This window comes from Elephantulus edwardii, unplaced genomic scaffold (assembly GCF_000299155.1).
Source record: "Elephantulus edwardii isolate Elephantulus edwardi_28Jun2011 unplaced genomic scaffold, EleEdw1.0 scaffold00158, whole genome shotgun sequence".
Lineage (NCBI taxonomy): Eukaryota > Metazoa > Chordata > Mammalia > Macroscelidea > Macroscelididae > Elephantulus > Elephantulus edwardii.
In genome coordinates, this window is record NW_006399908.1 from 6694099 (window position 1) to 6702955 (window position 8857).

Here is an 8857-nt window from a genome sequence, read left to right on the forward strand (position 1 = left end):
TTCATTTTCCTCAGCTTCAGCTTGAACTTGCATATTGGTGGTCTGTTCCACAATCAGACCCCGGCCTAGTTTTCACAGCTGATATTGAGCTTCTCTAGCGGTTCCTTCCACAGATGTAGTCGATCTGATTCCTATGCATAACATCAATGGTTTTGGGTCATTCAATCCAACCCCTTACCTATTACCTCAGTAACATTTCTCACATAACAATGTGTTAAAGTTACAAATACTGACATGAACAAATAACTAATTTCTTAGAAAAAAAATATGCCAATGTTTAACATACATGATACTGCAACCATTTCTGCCAATTAACAGGTTAAAAGTTCTTCCTGGGGCCCTCGGTTTTGCACTTAATACTTGATGTTGAATACACAATGCAGGCATTTAAAAAGATTTCCCTTGTGTTTAAAGCTAAGATCAGTTAAACAAGACAACAGTGCAAGAGGCGGAGAGCTGTAATGTGACCACATCAAAGTCTGTTCCTGTGGAGTCTCTACAGGAGGCTATAAGGAAGGATTGGTTGATGAGCTTCCTGCTGGAAACTGTCCTGTTGGTGCACCAGTTATAGAAGGATTACTAGACCCTCCAGCTGCCACGCCTTGACCAAAAGAAGTCACCACCAGCTTTGTTTGTCCAAATGCTGCGAAACCTACACCATTGGGTTGCTGAGAAAATCTGCTGGGGGAAAGGGTCTTGGGCTGGGAAGACAGGCTGCTGGAAGCTACCATGGAGGTTGGTGGGCAGACTGTAAGGCGCAGGAGTGCCAAACCCAGCTGGCATGCTCATGGATGCAGTGCCAAAGGCCACCACTGTTGATCCTATGGCATTGGTCTGAAATGGACTTTTTAGAAGATGTCATTGAAGGACCACCAGCAGCAACAAATAGATTTGTGGAAGTTGTGACTTCAAATGGAACAGGCACACTTGTGGAAGCAGGCTGTGCTTGTGCAGAAGCATGCACTGGGACTGTTCCAGAAACATTGCTGCTAGCACTGCTTGTGGAAGTGTATGCATTACTGGAAGTGGCTGCAGGGCTGTACACACGGCAGCTCTGCCAGGGCCACATACTTGTCGGAAGATGCAGTTGGCTGACTGGGAACTGACACCACGGAAGCAGCAGGGGCTTTAGCTGTGGTCCCAAAGCCACTTCCCTCATCACCACCTTACCCACACTAAAGGTATGGTCTAAATTAGCCAGGGCTGCATATTTGCCCACTGTCTTGAGACCACTTTTTATTCGTTGAAACTTTGCTAGCAGCTGATGCTGTCTGATGACTCTGAAAAGTATTGAAGGTTTCAAAATCAGCACTAGAGGATTTGGGAAAGCTGTCAAAATGAGCAAACTTAGCATTTACTGATCCAGCACTTCAACCTGTTTGACTACTGAAACGTGCACAGTTAGCAAAATTGTCTGTAGCTCTTGACTGAGGAGCTGGGGCCACAAAGATGTCACAGTCAAGATCACCGAAAAGGTCAAAGTGCTTCTTTTCCTGTTGCTGGCCTTGAGATGGAACTATAACTAGGGACTGAGTAGGTGTGCCCTTGTTTAGGTGCAAGGATGGTGCTCAGTCTCCTAACAGAGATTTCAAGGGTTTTTACCTCAGGGTGCTAGCTGTGCTACTGGCAGTAGTAGTTGTTGCTGTTTTTGTTGTTGTTGTTATGTGCCATTGCATAGCGACCCTATGTACAACAGCCCTAAACTTTGCTCTGTCCTGTGTCAATGGCACTGCCTCTGACACTCCCATCCAGATTACCCCAGTCACTGAATCAATCTACCTCATAGAGGGCCTTCCTCTCCTGCGCTGTCCCTCCACCCTTCCAAGCATGATGTCCCTCTCCAAGGACCGGTCTCTCCTCACAACATGTCCAAAGTATGTCAGACGAAGCCTCAGAATCCTCACCTCCAAGGAGCAGCCTGGTTTAACTAACCTTCTCCAGGATGACTGTGTTTTCTACTGGCCGAGGACCCTGAAATTGCTGCAGGAACTGATGCCACCACTTTGGCTTGTTCTTTTCATATTTTTCTTGAAGATACTCTTTCACTTTTTTGTGGACCCTTGATGTCTGGAATTGCTGCTGTTGTATCATCAGATAATCCTAGTCAAATCTGTTTACAGACTTCATTTCCATGTGTTTGTAGAAATTCAATTTCCTGTTGTGTAAATGTTGTCATGGAGATGGATTTCACCCTGTGTGGTGGATTTAACAGCAGGCAGCCTAAGCAGGACTTGCAGGGCAACAAGCTGACTGTCACGTTCACATAGGGGACAGTTGCAGTCTAAGGACTTGCAATTGCGCAGGAGTCATGTCCCGCAGTATCTTCAGGTGCGTCTCCTCATGCTTCCACTTCTCGATGGCCTCCATGCTCCTGGCAAACCATCCAGCCAGGCGAGGACATCCGCCACCGCCGTCACCCCCCTCCTAACTTCTGAAGTCAAATGTCTTGAAGAGACGTGTATAATCATCACAGAAACCATGTGGTAATACAAGCAACTATCAGCAGGGGGCGGTATACAATCAACCATCAGCAGGGGGCGGTATGGTCATGGGATGGCCAGGCTCTTTCAGAATCCAGCCACAAACTGAAAGGAAATCTTTTTCTACTGTAAGCACAGGAAAATCCATTGGCATCAAAGAGAACAAAGTCTGTAGTTTCTGTCAATGATTCTTGTGTGGAAAGTTGTTGACTCAAATTTAAGAACAGCTGGTTCTGCTGCTAAAAATACCATTACTTTCTTTGAAAACAGATTTAAATTAAAAGCAGTAAATAGATGGTTTCTAAGCTAAACTCCAAAAGCTAATGTTTAGCTTCACTTTAAACTCTTAATTGTGAAAGTTATTATAATATCCAGCATGTAGGAGTGGCACAATATCCAGCATTCATTTTATTATAAACTCTAGGGGACGGCTTCTAGAGTCTCCTGCAATTAAAGACAGAAATGGCCGCAGGCACTTGGGAATTTATGGATTTTAAGTACTTTTCCAAATTAGAAATAGTTGAACAAAAATAATATCCTGCTTATGCTAGAAAATTTGTAGTTACGATTCACCAAAATGCATCTTTCATTTGCTTGTAATTTTTAATGTTTTTAATAATTTTGTTTGTAGTCAACACTCTTGGCACCAGCAGCCAGGAAATAAAAAAACGTATTGCGATGGGAAAGGATGGGTTAGGGACCTCTCTAAAGTACTCAAGAGCAACGGTGTCTCTCTGGAGACTAAGGTGCGCCTGATACAGGCCATGGTTTTTGCAATCACTTGTTATGCATCAGAGAGTTGGACAATGACTAGGGAGGATAGAAGCAGAATTGATGCCTTTGAGCTGTGGTGCTGGAGAAGAGCATTGAATGTTCCATGGACTGCCAAGAAAACAGATCCATCCTAGAGAGGGTTAAACCAGGCTACTCCTTGGAGGCAAGGATTCTGGGGCTTCGTCTGACATACTTTGGACATGTAAGGAGAGACAGGTCCTTGGAGAGGGACATCATGCTTGGTAGGGTAGAGGGACAGTGCAGGAGGGGAAGACCCTCTATGAGGTGGATTGATTCAGTGACTGGGGTAATTGGGATGGGTGTGTCAGAGGCAATGAGATTGACACAGGACAGAGCAAAGTTTAAGGCTGTTGTACATAGGGTCGCTATGAGTCGCAAACAACTCAAGGGCACATAACAACAACAGTAGAATGAGTTTAAAAAAACCCAATATATTATGAGTGACAACTGGATCATTTATTCAAAGGGGGACATACAGGCACAGATTTGCTATTTTAGGAATCACAGAGACACAGCAGTAAATAGAATAGAGAAGATAAAGCTGGAGTCAGAACAGCTTATTGGTTAGGAGAATAAATTAGTGGCATCTCATAAAACTAGGGTTTAATGAGAACATCAATTCTGCCACATATTATCTTAGTCATGCTACGGAGACCAATGATGCTAAAACCTTGGTGATACTCAGAAGCAGCTTGGCAGATATACAAAAATATAGACTCCAGCCTGCACAAATGGCCCAGACCTGTTCTTCATTGGCTCTCTGGATGATTTGGATAACACACATAAGATTGAGGACCGCTGACTTAATAAAACTAAGTATCCTCATCCATGAAATAAAGACGTGAATAGCACTGGATGTTACAGCCATGGCTAAATGAGTTAATCTGTCGAAACCAAAGGCCTAAGGTTGTAAACACCCAATAAATGTTAACTTTAATTAATTTACAAAGTATGCAAAACGCTGTTTTATAAAATCTGTCTCCACCAATGTGACGGAAATTTATTCTCCTGGACTTTTTTTCTGCTAAAATGATACAGTCCTACATTCAGTTTCTAAGTGGAAAAAATAATTGTTATAATGCTTAAATACTGAAACTGATAAAGATATGACAGTGAAATATAGCAATAGGGTTTAGAAAATATGTTTCTGTGTTTATATATGAGAAAGCATCTGATTTATTTAACAGCATAGAAGTTAAAAAAAAAATCCAATACTCTTTGAGGCTACAACAATAAAATCCTTATAGATGAATGTATCTAATCCTTATAGCTAAATGTGTCTTTTTAATTAATTTTTTTTTCTTGTATACTATCTAGTCAGATCTGAGTGGCACAAGAGAAGATTGTCCCTCCTTTTCCAGCAGAGGATCTGGTGGATTTGAACCGTGCACCTTTGGATTACAGCACAGCTTTTTGCCACTAGGCCACCAGAGTTACCCGGTGTTGTGGTTTTTTTGTTTGTTTGTTTTTATTTAAATTAGTTAGCATTATGTTTCACACTATTCTTCATTCACATTGTGCTTCACACAATCACTCTGATTCATCATGTTTTATAAAATTAATCACCATTGGACTATGCCCACTTTTACCTTGTCTTTTCAGGTCCCTGTCAGGACTTTACCATTTCCTTTGCCCCTCCCTCCACTCACAAAATTGTGCAATCATGTGATTTCGCCCATACCCATCATCACCCCTCTGCTCCCACCCCATTCCCTCTTGGATCCCTACACATGTTTTACTAATTATCCTCCTATTTTTACAATAATGGTCTTACTCAGTATTTGTCCTTTAGGGACTAGTATAAAATGACTTAAATATAAACAAGCATAATAAGTTTTCATACAATGTAAACTCATAATGCAGAAAACTAAAAACTGCACTCCTGTGAAAAATTATTATTTTTCTGACTGAAGAACACATTGTATTTTAAGTCATTTTTATAAGTCTCATCTAGCCTTATGAACACAAATTCCAGATTAAGATTTTTATAAAACAGATGATCAAATAAAACATATTTTAAATCACAAGAGATGTAAAGTTTCATCTAGCCTCTGTCTTTGAGGATAATTTTGGGCCCTGACCCTTTAAAACATAACATTTTAATAAAGAGAGAGATTATAAAGATCAAAGAGAAAAAGTTCAGAAAGCCACCAGAGACAGCATGAGTAAATCATAGTTATTCAAAAGTATGACATTTTTACTGGCCAAGTTACTTCAGGATTCTGTTCATTTTTTAAAAAATTATATACTAGCTTATTTACAAAATTCGAATACATTGTTTTCAAAATCAGATTTTTTCAACTTCCTTCACCCCTCCCCCTTCCCACCCCTAAAATTGTACAACCTGTTATTTTGGATACATCCAGTCCATTCCAATTCAGTCATCCTATACACTGATGTGTCAAATGTGTTAATAGCTGGTCACCCAATGCGGACAGAGAGTGGGGTGGAGCTCTCCGATGAAAACAAGCTTGGAAGGAGGAGTGGCATCCCCTTCCATAATAGTTTGCCTCCAGAAACCCTATGAACCTGGAGAGAGGATGAAAGACACACAAGCGTCGAGGACTCTCCTGCAGAGGGTCGCTATGAGTCGCCTGCGACTCGATGGCACTTAACAACAACAACATATACAACAGTGTTCATAGCAGTGTTGTTTACAGTAATGAGAAACTTGAAACAGCCTAAATGCCCATTAGTAAATGAATGCATTGAGGAATTGCGGTACATTCATATGATGGGATACTAGGCAGAACTCAGAGCAAAGATTTTGAAAAATACTACAAAATATGGGAGAAACTGGAGAGCATAATGTTGAGTGAATGAACTCAGTCTCACAAGGACAAATACTACATAAAACCATTATTGTAAAATTAGTGGATAACTAATAAATTGTGTACAAAAGTTCAAAAGAGGTCAAGGAGGGAGGAGTGTGTCTGAGAGTAGGGGATCACAAGGTCACAGAGTTTGGTGGGCAGAGGAAAGGGGTAAAGAAATTAGGAAATATTCAGTGGGACCTGAAAAGATAGGGTAATGGTGGGCATAGATCAGTGATGACTGTTGTTGTTATGTGCCGTCGAGTCATTTGCGACTCATAGCGACCCTATGTACAACAGCCCTAAACCCTGCTCTATCCTGTGCCAATCGCATTGCCTCTGACACACCCATCCCGATTACCACAGTCACTGAATCAATCCACCTCATAGAGGGTCTTCCCCTCCTGCGCTGTCCCTCCACCCTCCCAAGCATGATGTCCCTCTCCAAGGACCCGTCCCTCCTGGCAACATGCCCAAAGTATGTCAGACGAAGCCCCAGAATCCTTGCCTCCAAGGAGTTGCTTGGTTTAATCCTCTCCAGGACTATTTCTATAAAATGCAATGTATGAAAATGATCATATGAAACATAATATGAATAGAAGAATGTGTGAAACATAATATGTATAAATTAAACACCATGCATACCAATTTTGTATAAATACAAAATTTATAGATACAATAGATACAAATCAATATAAAATAAAAATAATTTTTTAAAAAGTTAATTTTTAAAAACCCACATGCCTTCCGTTACAACTACTTAAAGATAACAAAATAGGAACAATGGACTTCTATCTTCAACATCATGAAGGAAAATAAGGTTCAAGTGAGAATCAGAATCAAACTCTAAAGTCTAGTGCAAAAAGAGAAGCAACTAGAGGGCAAGTTCCTTTAACACAAGAGAATAAACCAGGAAAATGGAAAAGATATAATAAGCAATAAAATCAACATTCAAGAACAGATAAAGGAAACACAAAAAAATATGGAAGGTTGTTCCCAAGATGATGTAGGATCAGTCCAAATAGGAGCACAGCAAAGGCAATGGAGGCAACTTCAGAAATGATTTTATCACATACATCTGAATGCCTCAAGAGCATAAAATAGATTTAATTAACTTCTGGAGAATTTACGTTTATTAAAAAATCTGTCTGATGTAGTGAGGTGGAGGAGAGAGCATAAAATTAACACTTAAACTGAAAAGCAAAGATGGAGACTGCAAGAAAGGAATTTCTTTAGGGAGGTAAATGCCACAGCATTTACTAAAAAGTCAAAAGTGAATGAACTGAAGAGGAAGAAATTTTGAGAAAGACGGCTTGGTTTGAAATAAGGAGCTCTGTGATCATTTAAAATATGGATATATACAGTTTTTATACAAATAATAAACACACTAAAAGGTAAGGAATAAGAATTCTTACTGAGACATAGAAAAGATAAATAATTTACAACCCTGCCGGTAAAATAAACTCCCCATTGTGCATATGTGTGTATACACAGACAACATAGACACATACACAAACACATATGATACTGAATTGATTGTTGTTATGTGCTGCTAAGTGGACCACAACTCATAAATATCCTGTAAATAATGGCTATAAACCTTGCCCTGATCTGAACCAACCTCCCCATCTATGTATCTCACCTGATTTTATTTTCACTCCACTGGTGATTTAATTAATTCCTGGAAAAGAAAATATTTTCCTATAGCACAAAGACAACTTAATATTTGCAAATACATACTATTCAATTATAATGTTAAATTATTTTTAATATGTCTTACTTATCAGTTATACTGATTGCAAGTACCTGGGCTGCCTCATTCATTCAATACTCCCTAGGCAGGTACAAAAATTTCTTAGTAGTATTGAATACGTACAGGGCTTCATTTTTACCTCCATTAATATGGAGAAAAGTTCTGGTAATGAATTATCTGTCTTTACATAAGGCAACTAGTTCATTTTCTCTAGGACTCTTTGTGGCTATAAACTTTAAATGATCTCAAAAGGACTTTTACTAGAAAGTACGCTTATTATATTGGAAAATTTGTCATGGATTAAGACCAAAGAACCAAAAGGCTAAAATAGTCATTGAATAAAATAGCACATTTGAAGCATATGATATTGAAAGCATCATTATTCTAGCTATATAATCTTTTAGAATTATATTAATTTATATGTTTATATAACTTTAAAAATGAATTTAAATATCTTAATTTTTAGCTAATCCTCATAAGAAGCTTATACAGTTTGGACACACTTTGCATATTTATTTGAAAAATGAGAAAACGCACTGCATTTAATTGATTATGTTAAGGTCACACTACTAATTAATGATACAACTGAGACCAAATTCCAGCTCTTGACTTGGATAAGCTCCTTTTAAGGAATCCTAGAAACAGAAAGAGAAGACCTTGTTATTAAATCAATGGCACTGTTTACAGAGCGGAGTCTGTCAATTTTTTTTAAGCAACAGTATTTCTACACCATTAATGTCATGATGTAAATCAGTGGTCAGCCTAGAAGGCATTTTTTATCAACCCTAAATAGACAGTATCTTGTACCAGTTGGAATTGTAGTCATCATATAAAATGTAGCCATTTTCACCCTAACCATATTGGTAACATATTGGTACCTTCATGAGAAAAGGAATAAGGGTTCCAGTCTCTCCACAATCTCGCCAGCATTTGTTGCTTGCTGTTCTGTTAAAGTTTTCTAGTTTTACTGGACTGAGATGATATCTCATGGTTGTCTTGATTTGCATCTCTCTCAG

General features: G+C 39.1%; 1 pseudogene; it reads right to left on the reverse strand.

Annotated features, from left to right (window-relative positions):
- Positions 1-506: 506 nt before the first annotated feature.
- Positions 507-2367, reverse strand: LOC102852952 (annotated as a pseudogene).
- Between the last annotated feature and the right edge of the window lie 6490 nt (positions 2368-8857).